Source organism: Protopterus annectens, chromosome 10.part0 (assembly GCF_019279795.1).
Source record: "Protopterus annectens isolate FY-2018-M chromosome 10.part0, PAN1.0, whole genome shotgun sequence".
Taxonomy (NCBI): Eukaryota; Metazoa; Chordata; order Ceratodontiformes; family Protopteridae; genus Protopterus; species Protopterus annectens.
In genome coordinates this window covers 593,516,761-593,540,764 of record NC_056744.1, presented here as the reverse complement: position 1 = coordinate 593,540,764, position 24,004 = coordinate 593,516,761, and positions in this window count along the sequence as shown.

Here is a 24,004-nt window from a genome sequence, read left to right as displayed (position 1 = left end):
CAGGATAGGAATGGCAATCCTCCCTGCCAATATGTCAGTCACCCATGTCACTAATCTATCCCGAGTCACCTTGGCTGCAGTGCACTCAGGACTTTATCCCTCTATGCCACTGGAATTTACCTTTCCCAATGTCAGATCTGTCTATTTTAACTGTATGGCACTTATCTTGTCATTTTTGATTCCACATACATTTCTGTCTCTGATCAATGCATTAGTCAGGTCACCAAACTCATAGTGCTGTATTCTGTACTCATAGTCAGTTACTAAGCATCTAGTTTCTCCTGAGCCTATTGATTTCTAGTAAAAAACACATCTTACATATGGTAGACTCTTCTTTGTCTGTTAGTATTTCTGGAATTTATTTTTTAAGACATGGCTTCCAAATTGTAACAAGTAGGAACATAGCATATTACATTTTTTCAGGTTTTTCCACAACCCCACTCACAGTGAGATACAGTTCAAAAAGGTGAATTCATAGTTTGAAGTTTTCAGACCGGTTTCTCTGTAGTTTCAGACATGGTAATTACAGTGTATTCATCTAGAGGAAGCTATGAAGAAAAGCAATAAAGCGTGCTGGATGAGTGAAGCGTGAAAAAAAATATGATGAGAGCAATATTTGTGACTATAAAATGTGTCAAAAATGCAAAAAACAGGACTAATGGAAGAGTTAGGAAGCAAATACATTCCTAAGGATCTGATCAATAGAAGACCCAGCAGAACATTTGTGGCTCTCAAAATTATAGCAAAGTAAAAAAAAAAAAGAGAGAGAGAACAAGAAGCAACCTACAGAGGAGTCAAAACAAAACTAATTCTGGGACCATATCATAAATGTATATAGGTTTGAAGGATATGGATTGTCGAAATGATGAAATGAAGAAACATACACACATACTGAGCTGCTTACAGTTCAAAGGTTTACTAAAGACTGCCTTTCACTGGTGGTCACATGACTCACCATTCTTTTTAGCTGCAACTCTCTTAATGCAATATTGACCCTTTTCACATATTACAGTATGTGACGGGACTGATGTCCCATGCAAACAAACTGCAGTATCAGAATCATAAAACAAAACTACTGCCTGTTTTAACCTCTTTAGATAGGCCATGACTCGCAACAAAACTAGGCTAATAAACAGCAAAACATTATCAATGTATATTGGTTTGAATGAGTATGCTTTCCTTCAGATGAGATGTTAATCTGCCTACGTTGGTGGTAACTCATGTAGATGTAAAAGATCCCATGGCACTTAACAAAAAAAGGAGTAGGGGAAGTTCCTGGATGCCCTGGCCAAATCCCCCCAGTGAGTATGAATGCAACCTCTAGTCTACCCTGAAAAGAGAACGTTGGCTTAGTGAGACTTACCTGGTCAACAAAGAGAAAATAACATTAATAAATACATATAGTTAGTATATACACTTATTGTATTTGTTTAACACCTGAGATTATTTATACACATTCATGTTGCGAATCGTATTTATTTAATATGTGAGGTTATTTGTACACATTCATGTTATGAAGTTATTCTCAGCTTATAACATTTTTTGTCTTAACTTTTCTGTCTTCCTTATTAGTGTTTCTTATGTTGTAAAATTGCTGGTATAGACATTGTTATGCAAACTGCTTGTCACGTCTGTTAACTATATTTGCTTTAGTTGTTCTTATGAGATTGCCAGCACAAACACCACACCACTTACATCACATAGCCAAGCACAACACACACCCACCTTTGCAGAGGTCCTGAATAAAAACTTACCTAAATAGCAGAGACCTTCCAAACACACTCACAAACATTTCACACATAACACTAAACACATCACACATTGCAGACAACACACCAGTGTCTCACAAACACAGCCCATAAGGCAAAACAATAAACCATCACAGCCCATAAGACATAACAATAAACCAAACATACTAGTCTTTGGCAACTCAATTGTGAGACACACGAATATCTCCCTCACCAGGCTTGAAGAGGACAAGGTCACGGTCAGTTGTCTGGTGCCAGAATCCACCACATCACGCATGCTCTTAAGTCTCTCCACAACAAGTACAAGTATGACTCTCTCATTGTCCATGTTGGTGTGAATATGAAGCGAGACATGATTGAGCTCTCAGAGTATGTGTCCTAGGCAGGTATGACCCTAAAACTAAACAACATCCTACCTTCACCAAGAATGTTACCACAATACCAACAAAAATAATTTACTTCAACAATTGGCTTAGTTTCTGGTGTCATTCCAAGGGGATCCAGTATCTGTCTGCCTGGGATGACATGGTTGACAGGCCTCATTGCTTTGCCAGAGATGGCCTCCACCTGCCACCACTGGGATTCCAGATCCTGGCCAAGGCTCTCACCTCCCCCATTGTGCCTTTTTTAGGCAATGTCCCAAAGACAAATCTTCCAACATAAAAGATCAATCAAAAAACAAATTGAAGGTCATGCTGCTAAACACTAGGAGTCTTAACCTGAAAATGCACTCACTGGAGGCTCTCCTTGCACTGGAAGATGCCGATGTCTGTGCGGTCATGAAAACCTGGTTCAGTGCTGTGGAGAGCACCCCTGTCTTACCAGGCTATACCTCATTTCACACATTCTGACCCCAAAATGAGGTCAGGAAGACTAAAGGTGGTGGAGTCTCTATCTTCATTAAGGACAGGCACACCTCCAGACTGGTCTGCCAGCATGATGCACTGGAACTACTCCAGGCGCAGCCGACAGTTGGCAAGACAACCATCCAAGTATAGCCAGCTATATACTCCCCTCCATGACTCAGGACACCCACTCCTCTTACCTGGATTTACTTGACTCTATCAAGGTACCCCCCTAACACCCTGATCCTTGGTGACTTCAACTACCCCACCATAGACTGGGTGAACTATTCCTGCACTAATACACTCACTCAATGATTCCTTGACTTCATCAGTACTAACGCAGTAGACCAGCTCATTTCATCCCCCACAAGAGAAGATAACATTTTGGACTTGGTTCTCACCAACATTGGTGACTGTTGTGCCACTCCCATAGTATGTTCTTCCCTTGTGAGATCAGATCATCGGACTGTCTCGGTCAAAATGTCTGTCCTACCCAATTCCCCCCCAGCCATAATAAAGTTAAAAAACTTATCAAAAGCTGACTAAAACCTCCTAAGGGATGGTATTTGTAGCTTTACACCACCTCCCCCCTCAGAGGATGCAGACAACTATGCTGAACAGTATAAAAATGCAGTATACAAGCACCTGTACAACTGCATGGACTCAGCCATACCCAACAGAACTAAAACCTACTCCTCAAGGAAATGCAAACCTGTTTGGTGGACATTCTGTATCAACAGGCTTTAAAACAAAAGGAAGAAACTGTTGTCCAAGGGTAAAAAAGAACAAATTCCAAATTAGAAAAACTCCCTTCTTAGCCTCAACAGGCAAATTAGATCAATAGTGAAAACCTCCAAAGCCAATTATGAATCAAAACTAGCCTCCGAAAAAAGGGAAACCACAAAACCTTCTTCAGTTATGTCAGGACCCTCCATGGCAAAGCCCAGGTTTGTTCTGAATTAATACTTAACAGTATCACTTACACTGATCCTTTTGACTTAGCCTACTTGCTAGCAGATAGATTTGATTCAGTGCAAACTTCACCCCCTGTCCCCCCCAAAGGCCCTTTCAACATCCTTGATACTTGTCCTGCACCTCACATCTCCATCGATCAAGTGTTAAAGGCCCTATGCAAGGCAAAGAACACAGCTTCCATGGGACCTGATAGTATCCCAGGCTGTAGTCTGCACCATCTACAGCAAGAACTAGCTTCGCCATTGAGCAACCTATTCAACCACAGCCCAAGTACAGGCTTCATTCTAGCAGAGTGGAGAACTGCCATTGTCATTCCCTTGCACAAAGATGGTGCCACTACTGACCCTGAAAACTATTTCCCCATTAGCTTGACAAGTCTGATCTGTAAAGCCATGGAGCATATTATTAGGATCTCATAAACAAGGACATATGCAATCTCCATGCACTTGACCCCACTCAGTTCTGATTCGTCAAGGGCAGATCTTGCCTGTTGAACCTTGTTGACTTCTTTGAGACTGTCACCAAGGCCCTGGATGAGGGAAAGTCAGTTCATACAGCTTACCTTCACCTGACCAAGGCCTTTGACATAATCCCCCACTCTGGCATCATTGAAAAGCTAACACAACTTGGTGTAAATCCCTATCTCATAAGGTGGGTGGCCAACTGGCTCACTGGCAGGACTCTCAAGGTCAAGATAGGCACCTCCACCTCCGATAGCAGACTTGTCACTAGTGGAGTTCCCCACGAATCTGCCCTACTATTTGGCATCTACTTCTCAGAGATTCAGTCAAAGACAAAATTCCTGTGACTGACCAAGTTTGTGGACGACTGTAAGTTGGGGGCCCTCATTGACTCCTTAAATGATGTTAACATACTGCAAGAGGGTCTCACAGCAACTAATGACTGGTGCCAAAGTCATGGCCTCAAGCTAAATGCAAAAAAATGTATCATCATACCATTTGGCAGAAACACGGCCCCTACTGATTACCACATCAACGGCAACTCCCTAAACTCACAACCTATGGTGAGAGACCTAGGTACTCAGGTTGCTAACAATCTCACATTCAACCATCTTGTAGCCGCAGTGGTCAGAAAAGCCTTTTATTCAGTTCATCTCATAAGGATTGCAACCAGAAAAAGGAGGTTATTACCTCTCTATACTCCTTCCTCATTAGACCAATAATTTAGTATAACACCCTGTTTGATATGCACCTCTCCAAACATCTGCACCAGTTGAAAAGGCCACAGAAATACCTCACAAAGAGAATCCATGGCCTCTAACACCTGTCCTAGGTGGATAGGCTCAAATCACTATCACTCTACTAAGTATCATACAGATTGCTCAGAGGTGATCTGTGTCTCGCCTACAAGGCAATCTCAGACCCTGCCCTACTAGAGATGCTCCATATCTGTAAATCTAACTCCTCATGCATTACCCACTTGAAAAGCATGAATCTAATATGAGACATCAAGAAAACCTGCTGGAGAGACAGGTTTGTCTCTAAGAGGCTTCCCTGTCTCTGGAATAGACTTCCCATACATGTCAAACAGAGTACCTCAGTGACCCTCTTCAAGCACAACCTTGATGAGTGGATGGGAAACCACAAATTTGTCCCAGGGGTTCCACCTGTGTCCCTCACTGACAGGGGCAACAAGTGCTGACTGAGGTTTCGTTTTGGGGATAAACTCTTGGCTAGGCTTGTAAGGGCTCCAGGGCCATTAGCATAGTAACCTCCTATGATCCTATGAGATTCTCTCCATAGAAGTCCATAATGGTGCCTCCTAGCCAGACTTGTTGTTTAACAAATATAAAATAAACAACAAACAAACAAAAAAATAAGCTCAAGTTAGACATTTCTAAAATTAGTCTTAGGATTGACAAGTCATACTAGGTCAGGTTCTCGCCAGAACACCTGCAGTTTATGTTTTCATACATTCCAGTCTCCTGTATGTTTCTAATGTATTAACTAACTTTCTCCCATCCACCACATATAGACTTGAGCTAGTCTATGCACTGGTATGCATTCTGGTTTTAATCTCTCTGAAGACTTAAGCAAACATTTCTGGTCTGAATTACCTAATAACTTGAAGGTCACTCAACAATCAACAGCTTACAGGCTATTACAGGTCATTAAATGTACATCATTGTCAAAGATAACTGACTTGATATACATCCGTATGTGACTACTTCACTTCACAGGTTCACCATTAGTCCAAATCAAACTGCGTATCAGTAGACAAGCAGGCTGAGCCCATGTTGTTTACATAGCTAGACAATGGAATAAATTATCTCTGAATATATGAGAATTTACTTTCAAACAAGGCTTCAAACCAGCCATTGGTTCTCCCCAAACCAATACCTGGTTATATAACTGTCGGAGTAGCTAAATAGTTACAGGCATCCCTCTTATTTCCCAGTCTACATATAGCTCCTTTTGATGAACTCGCACTTCATCTTCTGATAGCTCTTTTCTCCTTTCTCCATACTCATATTCATTACCTTTACCTTTCTTCTATATTCACTTACTTTCTGTCTCCTTACATCACCTCCTCAACTCTTTTTATTACTAGACTCCATTATAATTGTAAAGCCATACTTTCCTCACCCCTGCACACCCTTCTGTCATATTTCCTATCCTTCAGTAATATTTACATTATTTTGCTTACTCTTTCAAGAGGAATAACCAAAAACCTAATTATTTATGTATAGATGCTTCTGACTTGCATTTAGTACATCAGATCCCCTTTGGTAACCAGCTGCACCATATTTATAACTGTTTTCTGTTATTTTCAGATGTATTCTATATTCTATATTTCTACTCCTCTGTTATAGGCTATGTTTGTTTATTTTTATTTGCTTGTGTTTTCCAAGTAAAACAGTTTGCTCTTGAAGTTTGCTAATCATTTTATATCTCAATGTCACAAACTCATATCAGTGTTCACTATAACAGCTTGCATGCTGTTGTGATGTTCTTCTTTTTGTTTAGATCATATCATAACTGATGTACCAAAGGTTAAAGTATATTTGTCATGGCTCAAACACTGTACCTGCACATTTTCAAATCCTTAATTATTGTTGACAAAAGTTACCTGTCTTCTTCATTGTTATAGTGATCCCTATATGTATGTACTCACATCCATGTCTGTAGCAGTTATACTTATATTGTTGGCTTTCTGTCACCATTTATTATATGTCTGGAGTTTCTTCTCCCTGGGCCACTATTGCAAATGGGTGGCTTTGTCAGATGGGCCTCCCAGTCAATATAAAATATGATAAGAATAGACACAAGCAAATATCTGTCATATTCAGGCAATAACAGCACAATACTCTTTTACTCATTTTCTTACTTCCTTTTTCGTCTGATAGTCCTTCCTTACCACTACCAAACTTTAGAAAGTAGGATAGGAGGCCAACTTCCGTATTTGTTTGATTACCTTAGTAAAATACATCAGATGATAATCCTGCAAGGCCTGAACCATCTCATTATTCATGCATGTTTGTTTTTAATACTCATTATCTGTTTTTAGTGATTGTGCCTTGTTATGACCAAGGGGGAAAAAAAAACACTTTTACCAATAGATAATAATGAAAAGTCAGTTGCCCATGTAATTCATAGGACCTCCTCCTTCGTGGTGAATTATGCCATTTCTCAGTCATGAAGCTTCATGGTAATATACATGAGAGAAGACTCTTCTGTCGTCTGTGTTTGGTAAAACACTGCCGCACTCACAGTATATAACATTAATAACTTTGAGAAATCAGGGCATTGTTATACTGGTGGGTTACATAAAGTCCTTTTCACTTAATTAACCCTCTCCTTACAAACTTGTGTCCAGTTTATTTTTGAAGCACTACCTTTCGTAAACTTAATAACAGGTGCAGTAAAAGCAGTAAAATATTATATGAATCTGCTGTAATAATTTATCAGTCTGATTTGTAATCTCTCTTTTTCATAGCATGTTTTTTTTTCAAATCTGTTTATTATCTTTCTGTGGATTTTTTAGCAAGCTGGAATCTCCTACTACAAATCCTAAAATATTACCTTCATCTGGTTCATAATGACTTTTGCATGCAACAAAGTCTGAAATGCATCATTGCAATACTGTACATGATCATTAAGAAACCTAAATATAGCACCATCCATAGAAGCCAAGATGTAATTCTTTCCTTTTAGCACAATACTTCTTAATCTTTACAGGTTACCCTGTGCTGCCTGTTTTCTGAAGGCATCCAGCATACTTAATATAGTCCAAGGGAGTGTCTAAAATGTTGCTATAGCATATAGAATTTAATTCTAATGATAACTGAACAAAAACTATAAATGAAGGTGAAGACAAATAAGATCTTTGCTTGACCCAGCCTCTCAAAAATCATACAGATTTGGTATTAGATAGCTACTGGAGTCAGTAATTTTTGTTCAGTGGTGTAAAATCTAAACACAGTCTTAAGTTTGCTAATCTTTCTTCAACCTGCATCAACAAGGCAGACTATTTACTTACAAATGTGTTAGTTATACATCTATTTTCCACATCTTGATCATAGATTCATAGGTTTCTAGGTATATACTAGGCTAATGACCATTGGAACCTTTATAAGCCTAGCCAAGCATCCCAAATGTATCTTGCAAGTTCATGTGCGATATGAAAGTTATTGCATGGGCATATGTAAGCTAGGGCAAGATTTACAGACTGTCTCTGTCCATTAGAGACATGAGTGTCAGACCCAGGGTTTCTGCTGAATAGGATTAGGGAAGAGCCCTGCTTCACATGGATGGGAAGCCTACGCCAGACAAGAGTAATGCTCTGGGAGACATACCTGCCCCTCCAACATGTTCTATTTATGTTGCATAGTTTAAATCCCTAGATTGAGTAATTATATTGCTATTTATTTTACAGATATACAAAAGGTTCATCAGAGTTAGATCCAAGGATGCCTTATATGCCAGGCATAGATTGCCCCTCAACAGTCTGTAGGAAACAGAGTATAGACATAGAGCTTTGAGGTGATCTGCATATGACTAGCTGTTTATGCCCTGTATTCTTTTTACTAGAAACCTAGCTGGACATTCCAGTTGTTGCAGATGATTGCTCAGATACATACTGATGGGAATGTTGTACTCAGTAATGAGCTTTGTGAGGGCTGAATAGAGTGGAATGATGAGTTCTTTGGACCTAGATGCCATGCTCTTGCTTACGCGTTGAGCAACATAGAATGATTTCTTTACTGTGTTAGACACATGTTGGTTGAAAGCCAGGTTATTATCTACATATGTACTCAAATCTCTGAATACTGGTTCTACTCTTAGGGCTGAGTTATTGATGAGGTAATTGACTCAGGTGGCTGACTCTCCAAAGGGAACTATTATGCATTTCTTGGCATTGAGTTTTAAGCTGTGGCTTTGGCACCAGTCATTTTTTTCTGTGTCAGTCCTACCAGTAGGATGTTTGCATCTTGGAGGTATTCTATGACTGCTCCTAGTTTGCAATCATCTGCAAATATGGTCAGCCAAAGGCCCTTGAAATTGATCTTGACTTCCTGGAAGTAGATGCCAAAAAGGAGCAGATACAGCACAGAGTCCTGTAGGATTCTACTAGTGACCAGCCTCTTGACCTCTCCTATTCTAAATTCCTGGGTACTATCTGAGAGCCAGCTGGCCATCCAGCACATGACACAGGGGTTTATGCCTAAATCCATGAGTTTGTTTACAATGCCTAAGTGGGGTATTGTATCAAATGCCTTAGCCAGGTGAAAGTAGGCAGTATGCACTCTTTTGCCCTCATCCATTGCCTTGGAGACATTCCCAAATAAGTCTACCAGGTTGAATATGCAATGATCTGCCCTTTACAAAACCAAACTGGATTGGATCCAGTGTTTGAAAGTTTTCAATGATCTTATTAATCTTTTCCATGACATTTCTTTCCATGGCTTTGCACATGAGACTAGTCAGACTTATTTATTATACACATAATTTTTCTCCCATTGACTTAGAACTATATTGGCATATGTGTTAGCCATGGGTGTGTTCTAAGTCAACGGGAGAAAAATTATGTGTATGGTAATATAAATTCATATAAAAATAATGTCTTATTTTATCATTGTTTTGTAGACGACTGTTTTTTCTTATGGAAAGGAACAGAAGAGCAGTTAATGAATTTTGTTACTTATTTGAACAACACCACTGATTTTTTAAAATTCACTGTGTGCTCATCTAATACCAAAATGACATTTTTGGATGTGGCAATACATAAAAATCATGACAATATGCTAGAAACTTCAGTGTTTCAGAAGAAAGTACAGGTTAATAGGTATACACACGCAAACAGTATGCATGCAAGTCACGTATTTCGTGGGATAGTGAAGAGTCAGCTGTTGTGTATCAGTAGGCTTAATACAGATCTCAGTAAATGTAAGCAGCAAATGGAATTAACTTGTAACAAATTTTACAACAGAGGTTATAAGAGGGTACAAGTTGATGAAATAAAGGACGATATATTGAATAATAGAAGTAACTATGCATGCCTGTTTTTTAGTGATGCGGTACACCAAAAAAATTAGAATAGTACGTCACATAATCTTATAAGATACGTTATGACATATAATAATTTATCTAAATATGTCAAGCAAATAATTGAAAAGAATTGGCGTATACTTATGGCTCAACCTGAGTTAAACAAACTTTTGGGAACTTTTCCAAGATTTGCACACAGGAATATGTACAATTTAAAGAGAAGGTTATGTTATAAGGATTTTGAAATGAATTTAACACCAATAATTACATTGAATAAAATGGGTACTGTTCCTTGCTATGCTTGTAGTTGTTGCACAGATATTTGCAGTAATAAAATGTTTATACATCCACAAAGCAAAATTAGATTTGACATACGTTGTCAAGCAACATGTACAACTACTTTAGTTGTATATCTAGCTAACTGTACACAATGTCCTGGATTTTATGTTGGTAAATGCTCATGATCTTTAAAAGAAAGAATTATAGAACATAAATCAGAAATGAGAAGGCATATTCTTACGAATACCTTAACACAACACAGGAAAGATGAGAATGAAAAACATAATTTTAAATTCAAAATTTTGCAAATACTAGATAAAGGTTTAAGATTAGGTGATACAATTAGCAAACTAGATATTGCTGAATATAAGTGGATTGTTAGGTTGAATGCTGATAAAAAGCCTGGGTTAAACAATATGGTTTCTATTAAGACAATGCTGGAATTTAAGCAAAAACAATATCACTAATTATGTTTTCATTTATTTATATTGCTTATACTATAAGATGTATGTGGGTCGTTTTATGAATTGTATTCATATTGTGTTTCATGATAAGCTTTGAATATTAACTTAACAGATATATTATTATGTTTTAAATATAGAGATATAGCTTTAATAATTTATTTGATTTTTTTATGTATTGTTTCATGTCATTCTTTAGGCTGCCTGTGTCATGTGGTGTTTTGTCTGTTCTGGCTATATAAAGTGAATGCTTTTAATTCAAAATGTATTAAGTAACACTGAGGAAGGGATATTCCGAAGGCTTTGTTTTATGTTTTAAAATAAAGTGAGTTTTCTAACTCATTCGTTTTGGATATTTTACTGGCTCTGAATAGAGAAGATTTAAACCATGGTTGGAATATATATTTTTATTAAGAAACCAGAGCACCCAGAGGAAACCCATGTGACCACAGGGAGGACATGCAGACTCCGCATAGAAGGCATCCCAGCCAAGGATTGAACCGGAGAACCTCTTGCTGTGTAGCGGCAACACTAACCGCTGCCCCACCGTGGCCGCTCCTTTATCTGCCAAAGCTCTATTTTTTTTCCTTTTACAAAAATTCAGCTAACAAACCAGAGTGATGAGAATTTCAGATATTTTGTTCAACACAAAACATTTATTTGTTATTTAACTGGGTCAGTGGGCTGCTACACGATCCTTTACAGCCACTACCCAAGCAAATAAGCAGACACAATTAAATAAAGCGGACAGATAAACAGGTTTGTAGCATGAAGTAACATACATAATAACTGTAAAATAACAGATCACATATAGGTTGCATGAGAGATCTCTGCAGAAAGCATACTTAGTAATGTTTGAATACAATATTGTCCACAAAAAAAAAAAAAACAAGATAAATAAGAGTGTGAGTGAGTACTTTAACCTAAGTCCCTGAGGTAAGAACATTTAAATTCTTCATGTAAGCATTTCTTAAGCTCTTTCTTGAAAGTATGACAGTGGACTTTTTAGTCTGATGCTGTCAGAGCTACTTAATAAATATTGGATGCCATATGATCTTTGTTTGCAAGTGGAGTATTCACAGCTAGGCATACCTCTCAAACTCTTAGAGCAAGAAATCTGGGAAAAGCCTAAAATAATGAGGGGACAGAGGCCCAAAAATAGGAATAGATTTTAAATATTGCCCTTATAAGCTTAGAAAGTTGCTAAAATAAAAGGACTTGCGTCAACATGCATTTTCTAAAGGACACAAAGTCTGAAAATCAAATGTTTGTCATCATTTAGTGACTTGAAGCTTCAGTGATTTGCCAGAAAACCATAAATATTAGACAAAAAACTGGACATTCTGTGAATATCTGGACAGTTGAGAGGTATGCATCTAGGGTTACTACTTTAACATTTGGTATGTCAAGATACTTAAGTAAAGCTGGAGATCAATTGATTACTGCCAACTTTATCAACATCTACTTTGAGATTGCACAGACCCACAGGGGATACCAGATAACATGATGTGCACTGTACATATGGGAACACTCATAGAAGCTAAAGCTGATAATCTCTTGAAGATACATGCCTGCATGCATGCAGGAATACAAGTGCACTTACGTACACACACACACACACACACACACACACACACACACACACACACACACACACACACACACACACACACACAGACACAGACACAGACACAGACACAGACACACACACAGACACACACACAGACACACACACACACACACAATCATCATTTTACTGCAATAACATTGAGTTTTGTTGTTTTATTCTAATAGGTTCATAGGTACTAGGCTATTGGCCCTAGGGCCTATATAAGCCTAGCCAAAAATGTACCCTGGCTTTCGCCACCCAAGAAAATTATTTTCCTGTGCCCCTGTCGAGCAGAGCCACAGAAGTGATCCCTGGGGTGAATTTCCTATTTCCCATCCAATCATCAAGATTTTTCTTGAAGAGTGCTAATGAGGAGCTCTGTTTGACATAGAAAGGTAGTCTGTCCCAGAGTATGGGAAGTCTCTGGGACAGGAATCTATCCCTCCAGTATGTTCTGTTTATTGTGGTGACAAGGTTTAGGTCCCTAGAGCATGTAGCTCAGAGGGATTGGGATTTCTTTAAGTGGAGCATGTCCAACAGCTCTGGGTTTGACATAGCTTTGTATTTTAGGCAGAGATCACCTCTGAGTAGGTGATATGCGACGTAGTAAAGCTGGAGTTTTTTGAGACAGTCTGCATAGGGCATCTGTTTGAGGCCAGTAATCCTCTTTGTGAGGTATTTCTGTGACCTTTCCAGTTGTTGTAGATGTCTTGTGAGGTACATACCAAATGGGGTGTTGTACTTTATAATGGGTCTAATGAGTGATGAGTAGAGGGGAACAATGACCTCTTTTTTTCTGGAATTGAAACCTTTTGTGATGAGGTGAGCCACATAGAAGGATTTCTTCACCACTGTGGTGATGTGATTATCAAAGGAGAGACTACTGTCCACCTGTGTCCCAAGGTGTCTTATCACATTTTCGGTGTTAAGTAGACTACCAGGTAGTTCATGGGTACAGAGTTTTTACCAGAGGGGATGACAATACACTTTTTGGCATTGAGCTTCAGGCCATGGCTTTGACACCAGGTATCTGTCTCAGTGAGGCCCTTTTGTAGTATGTCCACATCGTTAGGAGTTTCGATTATGGCTTCTAGTTTCCTGTCATCTGCAAACTTTGTTAGCCAGAGACCTTCTGTGTTAGCCTAAACTTCAGAGAAGTAGATACCAAACAGGAGAGGACCCAGGACTGAACCCTGTGGTACTTCACTTGTCACTCGTCTGAAGTCGGATTTGGAGTTCGCTACTTTCACAGTGTGGGTTCTGTCCATGAGCCAGTTGGCAACCCATCTTGTGACATAGGGATTTATACCTATTTTAGTGAACTTATCTATAATTCCAGAGTGGGGAATGATGTTGAAAGCCTTGGTGAGATCTAGATAAGCTGTGTGAACCACTTTACCTTCATCTATGGCTTTGGTGACTGCTTCAAAGAAGTCAGTCAGGTTTAGGAGACATGATCTGCCTTTTACAAATCCGAACTGGGTAGGGTCCAGACTTTGGAGATTACCAATGTCTTTGTTTATGAGTTCCATGATGATACGTTCCATGGCCTTGCACACCAGGCTCATCAGGCTAATGGGGCGGTAGTTCCCGGTGTCCATCATGGTTCCCCCTTTGTGGAGTGGGATAACCATTGCGGTGCACCATTCAGTGGGCACAAAGCCTGAGGTAAGGCTATGATTGAACATGGTACTTAAGTAGGGTACCAGTTAATTTTGTAGTTCATGTAGAACACAGCCTGGGATATTGTCAGGTCCCATGGATGCTGTGTTCTTGGCTTTGGAGAGTGTGTTTTTTACCTGTGCAGCCGTGATTACAGGAACTTTGCATTCTTCCGGTGTAGAGATGGGCCCTCTAGGGGGTGAGAGGGGGAGTAAAGTTAGCACTGAACCTATTTGCCAGGATGCTGGCAATATCAGTTGGTTCTGTATATTTAGTGCCATTGTGCTGTAATTCAGAGGAGATCTGAGTGTTGCCATTGAGATTCTTGACATAGCTATAGAATGCTTTGTGGTTGTCTTTAGAGTCAGTGGCAATTTTGTTTTCGTAACTAGCTTTGGAGGATTTTATGAGGAATCTCAGCTTCTTACTGAGGTTGACTGGGGAGTTCCTCCAGTCATGGGATTTTACTCTTTTTTGCAACAGTTTCTTTCTTCTGTTGTAGAGTTTGTTTATGGCAGAGAACCACCAGATTGGATTCCTTTTTTTGGAGGATAGCATCTTGGTTCTATTAGGGATAGCATGATCCATGCACTCGTGTAAGTGCTTATAAAGTGCATTTGTGTAGGATTCAGCAGTCGTACCTCTATTGTTCATCTGCATGGGTGTCATGAAGTTTGCCACTTCTGTCTTAAGAAGTGTGAAGTTGGCTTTGGAGAAGTTTTTTTCGGTGGTTTCCTTAATTGGGGGTGGGGGCAGGATGTGGATGTCTAGGGTAATTAGCTTGTGGTCAGATCTGACCAACGAGGAATTGACCTCTGGTGTGGAACACCAGTTACCCATGTTGGTAATGACCAGGTCTAGGATATTGCTGCCCCTTGTGGGGGTGTGAATAAGCTGATCCAAGGCATTGGAATTTATGAATTCCAGAAAACGTTGAGCAAAAGAGTTGGTACATGAGTAGTTTTCCCAGTTAATGGTGGGGTAGTTGAAATTGCCCATTATTAGGGTGTTGGGTTGTACCCTAATACTTTCCAGTGTATCAAGAAATGAGGAGTGGGAATCCTGGGGCATGGTGGGGGGGGGGTCTGTAGCAAGCTACAGTTTGGATTACGGCCTTGTCCAGAGTTAGTTGCACTTGGATAATCTCGGATGCGTTATGCCATGCAACTAGCCTGGAGGTGTGGATATCCTTAATGAATATGGACACGCCTCCACCTTTAGTTAGGTGGCCGAAAGGCGTGGCATGAATTATAGCCTGGTAATGCAGGGGTGATCTCTGGAGCTTTGAACCAGGTCTCTGTCACTGCAAAGATGTTGATGTTCTCCATTTTAAGGAGTGCCTCAAGTGAGTGCATTTTGAGGTTTAGACTTCTAGGATTGAGTAGCATTACCCTCAGATTTTGCTTGCTTGTACCTGTTACAGTGGTGAATTTGTCATTTGAACCTTGCCTAAAAAAGGCACTATAGGGGTGGCAAGAGCTTTAGCCAGTATCCGGAATCCCAAGGGCGACAGGTGCAGGCCATCTCTGGCAAAGCATTGTGGTCTGTCGATCATGTTGTCCCAGGCAGACAAATACTGGATCCCCTTAGAATGACACCAGAAGCTTAGCCAATTGTTGAAGTCAATCATTTTGTCCTTGTATTGTGGTATCATTCTGGGTGATGGCAGGATACTACTCAGGGCTAGGGTCATACCTGCTTGGGCTACAAGATCGGAGAGCTCCTCCATGTCTCTTTTCATGTAGTCCAGTGAGGTATGTCTCAGGTCATTCACACCAACATGGACAATGACAGTGTCATATTTGTACTTGTTGTGGAGTGACCTGAGTGTGTGCGTTATGTGGCGGATCCTGGCACCTAACAGGCAGCTGACAGTAACTTTCTCCTTGTTTATCCTGGTGAGTGGAACATCAGTGTGCCTGACTATAGAGTCACCTATGACTAGAGTGTTGGGTACATTGTTATGCTTTATGGGCTGTGGTCGAGTTGCACACTGAGTTTATGGGCTATGTGTCATTTGGGTTGTGTTGGGGGGTGGAGTTTGCTTGCATTTCTGCTTTGGAGGTCCCTGATGCTTGGGGAGGTTTTTATTGAGAGCCTCCGTGAATGTAGGTGTGTGTTTTGTGTTTCTATGTGTGTGTTTTGGTGGTGTAGGTTTTGAGGGACTATATGATGAGTGTGGTATGGTGCAAATGTTTACCTTCTCCTCTTGACTGTCTAGTCCAGTCTTGGGTGAAGACAGCTTTGCTTCCAGTTTGGCTATATAAGTGCATCTCTCACAGGTTGTAGTGTTGGGTTGTAGGAGGAGAGGGTTGTCTGTGTACATGAGGCAATTGCTGCATTGCCCCAAGATGCCCAGATTCATCAGGTAGATGGGAGAAATCACCGGGAGCTGACCCTTAGACATGCCTGGATGGGTGCTTATTTATTAAGTACTAAAAACTGCTTTCCTCTAGACAAGTGAAGAAAGTTGAGTGCTGTAGTAATTTGCAGCTTATTTAGTGCTTACAATGAGTTCTGAACAAATGCTGACTTCAAAGAAACAGATTTGAGTACTGAAACTAGAAAACTGGCTAGTTCTAAGAAACTAAGCTAGAAGGCTTCCCTCCAACACAGAAAGGCTTGGGGGCTCAGATGCCTACAAACAGTCTAGACCACTTACAGGAAAGGCAGGAAACAAGCTTAAATTTTTTTCTTTCCCAGATGCAACACAAATAAATCAATTAAATGCTGTATTATTTGAAAAAAGTGCAGATAAAAGGTACTTAAATTCTCTTATATGTCCAGTTGAATACAGCTAGATCTTAGCCGGCCAAAGTTGAGGTTTTAAGCAGTTTAGTTTCATGAGATATAAAACTGAAAGTTGTTATTAGCAAAATAGCAGTATATGTCAATGGTACTCTTTGTCAAGCAATACTTGTTAAGTCTTTTGAACTGAGTATTTTAGCAGGTCATATGAGTTATCTTACAAACCACAAATGCTTGAATAATTCAGATAATTCTGTAGTCTGTACTTCTAATGCTACTGTGCTAGGACCTTCTCCAGATAAGTTATCAGATAGCATCTCAGGGTATTCTGGACCTAGATGGACTGTAATCTTCTCAGATTCTCATAGAAATGACTTTTCTGAAACATTTTTGATATTTCTATAGACAGCACTTCTCTGATTATCTCAGGAATGGATAGTTTATATACACAATTTCTGTATTAAGTATTGTCACTATCAGACATATTCCTCTTGAACAAGTGTCTCCAGTTTTTCTACAGCAATTTTCTATTCTTGGTATGGAAAACAAATGATCTGGGTTGCTCACACTAGAGCCATACCTGGGTCATTTAGCACCTGGTCTCTTCTGGATGCTCATCCCCTCTGTAAGGAGGAGTTTCAAGCCCTAATGCCCTCGCATTGTACTGTCCTTCAGAGAACATGTAAGGTCAAAAATTAAAAACAAAACAAACAAACAAACAAACAAACAAAAAGAACGTATCTGCCATTTGTGTCTCCTAACATGTTGAGCGCAGGGTGGCTATACCTTACATGCTTCCCTATCTATGCCTCTGGCTCACACCACTTCATAATCTCTGCTTTTGAGTACTTCCCTGAGAAAACATTTTGCATTCTTACCCGATGTCCTTCTTTTAATGATCAGATGTCTTTCTCTATGCACTTCTGTGATGGCTTGGTGGTTAACTACTGTGACTATGGTGTATAGGGTCCTGGGTTCAAGACCTGTGTGGCTGTTTATTTTTACTGCTGTGATGGCTTAGTGGTTAACTACTGTGACTATAATGTACAGGGTACTGGGTTCAAGACCTGGAAAGGCTGTTTATTTGTTTGGATGGGAGATAGAAAATTTACCCCAGGGATCACATCAGTCGCCCTGCTAGACAGGGGTCCAGGAAGTAAATATTGTGGGAAGAAATATCCAGGGAATTGTTTGGCTAGGCTTGTATAGGCCCTAGGGCCAATAGCCTAGTACCAACCTATGAACCTATGCCCAGTGTAATATTTTTGTCTAGACTGGTTTCATTTTAGTCTTTCTTGCAATTGACTGATTTTTACGCTTTAATAATGAATGAAAGAAAGAAAAAAAACAGAATGAAAGAAAAAGGAAAGAAAGAAAGAAGGAAGGACATTCTACTCCTTATTCTATGAGTGACTGAGCTGGTCAGAAACAGGCAAACATATACAGTGCTGAGAGATGGAATGCCCACCCATACTTTGCCACAATTTGCTGTGAGGGAAAGTTTGGTTTGTTTTTGCTTTCTTCTGTTTTGTATATTGCAATTTATTTTCTTTACAGTGCATTTTACTTGTATTTTGCTTGTAATTGCATATTTAAATTTAAACTAAAAAAACAGACCACAGTTGAGTATCTTGTGAGTCCCACAGACATTAAGTTTTCCCCACCATCCCTCACTGGTACTGTTGTGTTTTTAAACTCAACTGTCTTTCTAGTTGCCTGCCCCTTATGTCAATTTGACCATAATGCCCCTTCCCTCTGCTCTTTCATTGGCTATTGTGAGTAAGCACAAAGTTATCTTTTTGTGAAATCACTCCATTTCAATTATTTAAATGTATTGTTCTTCCCACTGTATTCCATGGAACCAGAATACAAAGTGCCCGACCTCTTCCAGTCTATCTTGCTCTTTTAAAATTAGAGGCTCTCCACTTAGATAGCAAAAGCTGAAGCTACCCCCATTTCATATCTACATGTCTAGTGAATTTGTATTAACTAATATTTCCATCTTTTCATCAAAAATCTGTAACAACCACTCCAAAACCACCAATTATTGAAGAGACCCCATGCTGCATCTCAGTAGTCATCTTAGGATTAGTGCTTCTATTTTATTTCTGGTGAGAGAAGGAGGTCAGGGACATTATTCCTGAGAATGCTGATCACCAGAAAACTTAATAACTGCTTCACAGGTGCCGGCTTCAAATTTGTACTTATATTTTGCTCCTGGTGAGAGAATGAGCAGGGTACATTGATTTCTGACCGTTTCTGATTGGACAGTAAGTTTTTTTGTTTGACCTTCCTGATTGGTTTGGTTGCGATTCAAGGCATGTATTAGGAAAAGTCTACAACAAGCCTACAGACTCTTGCATCATCTGGGACAAGAGTGTGGCTCACCAAACAGTCTGTAGCCTGCTTTTCATTTTGGGATTAGTGCTCCTGTTTTGCTTCTAGTGAGAGAAGAAGCAAAGGAGCATTGTATCGCAGCAGCGTGAAGCTGTGGTGAGACCAGCACTAGCAGTAGCCAGACAGTAGCCATTCAGTTGACTCCCCTCTTTTCATCATTCTTGATAAGCTAATTCTTTTTTTTTTCTTTTTAGTAAACACTGCTTGATTTGCTGCTGTTTAACCTTAGGAATATCTGCCTAGATACTTCATCCAAAAATCATCAGGGTCTACTTATTAGTTTCCCCTCAAATGTTTGGCAGTACACTGTATAGATGCAGACACCTTGAGTTGACATTTTTCCTGTAAAAGCACCATTAGAATTTCACCAATACCTAGTTGCTCACAGGACAACTAGTTTGCAGTGACTAGCACTACCCCCAGAGTTGCAAACCTGATAGTTCTGATATTACTTTATATTCTCACTCCAACTGTCTAATCAATAAAAAAGAGTATTTTGCCATGGATATGAACTTCCCCACTATCTCTGTTGCCAGTTTAGTGGATATGGGCATCTTGAGGCAGTGTAGAAATTGCCTCATGTTTACTGACAGCCAGTTAATTCTCAAACTGATATGCTATGTGAGAGATGTATTTACACAATGTCACTGGAGGCAAAGCTCTCACATAAAAGTGCTCCTAATGTCAATAAAGTTGTCAGCAGTACACACGCTGCACCCATCACTCACAACTCAAAGCAGACACATAATCCCACATATGCTGAGGTACTTAAATGTAACCTTTCTAAACCTAAAGATATCATGGACAAAGTACATATAACAAATACCCTTAGCAGCCTCGAATGGACTCTTTCAAAATAACATTTATTTTATTTATTTATTATTTATTTTACATTTGTTGACCAGGCTAGTCTAACTGGATATATGTCCATTTTCAGTAGAGGCCCGGGGAGATAAGCTCCAAGATAGGACAATGGAATTAACACAATAACAACTAGGAAACATGAGACAAATAAATCCTATTAACAGTAGCTATTATAGGTTATTACAGTAAAATTTACAGTGCAGAATACAGGCATAACATAGGATGCTAATACAATCAAGGTATTCTATAGGTAGATAGTATAATAGATTAAATAGGACAGAGTTGCTGTAAATGAGTAGATAGGGTAGGAAGAGCAAAGTATTTAGAGACATATAGACTAGTCAGGTTTTGAACAGGGGCATAAACATTGAGTTTTGAGGAACACATTCAATTTGTTTTTGAAACAGGATAGTGAGGGAAGTGTGGAGAGTTCATTTGGGAGGAGATTCCAGGCTTTTCCAACGATATTAGAAAAAAGGGAGTCACCAGCCTTGTAGTTTGGCTTAGTGGTATATACTAGAAGTTTCTGTGAAGACCTTAAGGATTCCAGGTTTTTATAGGGAGTGATTAGTGTGGAAAGAATAGGAGTTTTGGAAGGTTTGTAAAGAGTGTTGTGGGCTATAGTTAGTTGATGGAATTTAATCAGATTTTGTAGTTCAAGCCATCCTAGCTGCTTTAAATTAATGCAGTGATGGGTTCTGAATGGGTTGCCTGTTGCAAATCTGGAAATGTTATTGTAAGACATTTCCAATTTGCTAAGATTATTTTTAGATAGGTTAGTAAAAATAGGTGAGGCATAAAGAAGAGAAGAGATTAGATGAGTGTGTGCTATCGTTGTTCTAGCTGAAGGTAGGAGGAAGGATTTTATCCTATAGAGAGAGCCTAGCTTTTTGTTGACAGTATTTATAGTGTTGTTAATATGGGTATCGAAGTTCAGATTATTGTCAATGGTGACACCTAATAGTTTGGTGGTTGGTTCAGGGGATATAATAGTTTTATTGGTAGAGTTAACTGAGAAATCCAATGGGGGGACTTCTTAGTGGGAGAGAAAAGGAGGAGTTTAGTCTTTTTGGGGTTTAGGAGAAGGCATCTATGTGTGAACCATTGCTTAACTGTGTTAAATGCTTGTTGGGTAAGAGAGAGAATTTCAGAAGAGGAGAGGGCTGAGCATATCAGTGTAGAGTCATCTGTATATTGTATGCATGTAGCTTGGGGGATGGCAAGGTGAAGGTCATTAATGAATATGGTAAAAATTAGGGGTCCAAGGATGGACCCTTGAGGGACACCCAGGTTGACGGGCAGGTGAGTAGAGAGAGAGACTTGTTCCAAAGTACGGCCTGTTGTCTTTTATCGAGGTAGGACTGGAACCACTTTATGGAGGATGAATCTAGTGTCAGGGATTTCAGTATTTTGATGAGAATTTGGTGATTTACCATGTCAAAAGCTTTAGACAGGTCAATAAATAGTGCTGAAGAAAGTTTGTTTAGATTGCGGTTTTTGTTGATACAATCTGTGAAGGAAAGGAGGGCAGTAGTAATGCTATGCGATGGTCTGAAACCATGTTGACAGTTGGCTAGTAAGTTATTTTGTGTTAGATGGTTGAGTAATTGTTAGAAAAATATGTATTTAAATATATGTGAAATGCTAGTTTAAAAGCAAGGTAGTTTATAATGCATTTTATTCTATTAATCATATAACAGAAGGGATAAATTCATGTGTAAATGCAAGTAGCTTCTGAAACTGCAGTGTGCTTTGACCCCTGACCCTGGCAGCTGCTAGCTCAGCAAGCTTAATGTTATGCCTTTCATAAGTGATTATCTGCTGGGTCAGGAAATTAAATGTGTAAATCTTCCGCTTCTTCCTGATAAGATAACTTGTCCTTGTAAATAATTAAATCTTCCTTTCCTGATGTAGTAACTTGTCCCTGTAAGATAAAAACACAGCTGGTGGGAAAGTGAAACAGTGAACAAAGAGGTGAATTTAAAGACTGAATCTGCTATTGTATTCGAACTGATATGAGACCTTTAAGAAGTAACTTTACAGAAAGACATTATGACTGGCCAGCTGGATAGCAAGGCCGTATTGTATCTAAAGGAAAAGTTTTTTTTAAATGTACTGCATCAGCATTATTAGATGAATAGAATACTGTTAGTAAAACTGATGTAGATGCCTTGTTACTAACCACGTCAGTAAGGCGGGCATAACTTGAATACAAACACTATAAAATATTCTGTACTTCCTGCATCATGTCAGACAAAATTCTGTACTTGTATGTTTTTTGCCTCCTGGTGTACACTAGTAAACTTTTGAATCTGAACCTCCTGTGTATTGAATTCTGATTTTTTTATTTAACAGTTTGGTCCTTCGAGCCGGATTTCCCATGGTAAGCTGCAGATCAGAGTGTATCGGTGGTCGAATACTGCGCAGGAGAAGTTACCAAAATGGTTCTTCTTGAGTGAAAAGACCTCCGACTGAATTGTCGTGTGTAAAGAGGCTGGCCACTTTCTGATCTGTGGCCGAAGAGCGGAATTTGAACATTTTCAAGACCAGGAGGCTCAGGTAAGAAAAATTTGCCTTTTTTCTGTTTTAGATCAGGGACTAGGTTACAGTATATTGTTGTCAAAATTTGTTTTTGCAGATCAGGGACAAAAGGAAGTACTGTATATTTTGTCATAGATCAGGGTAACAGAATAAGGTAGACAGTTATTCTAGATAAACTGTAAACAGGAACTAAGAATTTGACATCACGTGATAAAAAAAGGGTTACGTAACATTTTATTTGACATGGGTAATCAGTGCACTAAAACCTCGCGAGATCCGCCCCTAACCAAAGACGCAAAATACATGCAATTACAACGTGCTGATAATGTTAGGTATTATACGAAATGGGTTAACAAATATGAATTTGATGGTAAACTAGATAAACTTACACTAGTTAAACTCCTTAAACAGCTTAAATCTGATGCAGGAGGTCAGGCAAAAAAGCAACGCCAACTAGGCATACCTCAAGCACACAGGTGGATTGAGGAAGCAAATCGTAGAGAACAGAAGCTTAAAAAAAATTCAAAAACATTATTTTTAGACAAAGAGGATAATAACTTGGTAATAGCTACAGTTCCTCCTCCCTTGCCCCCTCCCTTACCCTTTTCAGGATATGAAGCGAGTGGACAGGCTGGTCCGCCTCCGCGTTATCCTGAAGTTTCAGTAAAACCACAACCATTTGTTAGAGATCCTATTGAGACTAGGTCTCGAACACGTAAAACACATAGGGACACAGAATCATACCAGATATAGAGAAATCTACAGGATGAAATATGCCCACTTATAGAAGTTCCAAATCCTCAGGCAGGACAGGAAGGGCAGGATCCAACACGCTTTGTATATAGACCATGGACACCGGAAGATATCCAGAAGGCTACTGAGGGAATCCCCCATCCGAAAGTTAATTTTACGAAATTTTTAGAAGATTTACAAGGCATGAGGTTAAGTTACCACTTGAATGGGGAAGAAGTAGAAAAAGTAGTAAGACAAATTATAGGTCCAGATTGGCACATGATTTGTGGCACCTAGAATCCTCGTAATGTAGAACTTAGGCCACTCCCACATAGTGACGCAGAGTTAGACAACAGAGTGAAAGGTCTGACAGACCGAATCTCTGAGAAATGGAAACCTAGAGCAGACTGGACTTGCATTAATCAATGCATACAACAGGAAAATGAGACAATAGATGGATATTATGCTAGATTATTAGAATGCTTTAATAATCATAGCGGTATGTCGGTTCCTGAGAACCAAACAACTGATTCCCCGTATGAACAACAATTAAAAAATGCATTTTTGAAAGGTTGCATTGCACCTATTAGTAGCTTCATTACGAAGCATATGATAGATCATCGAACAGGGAGAC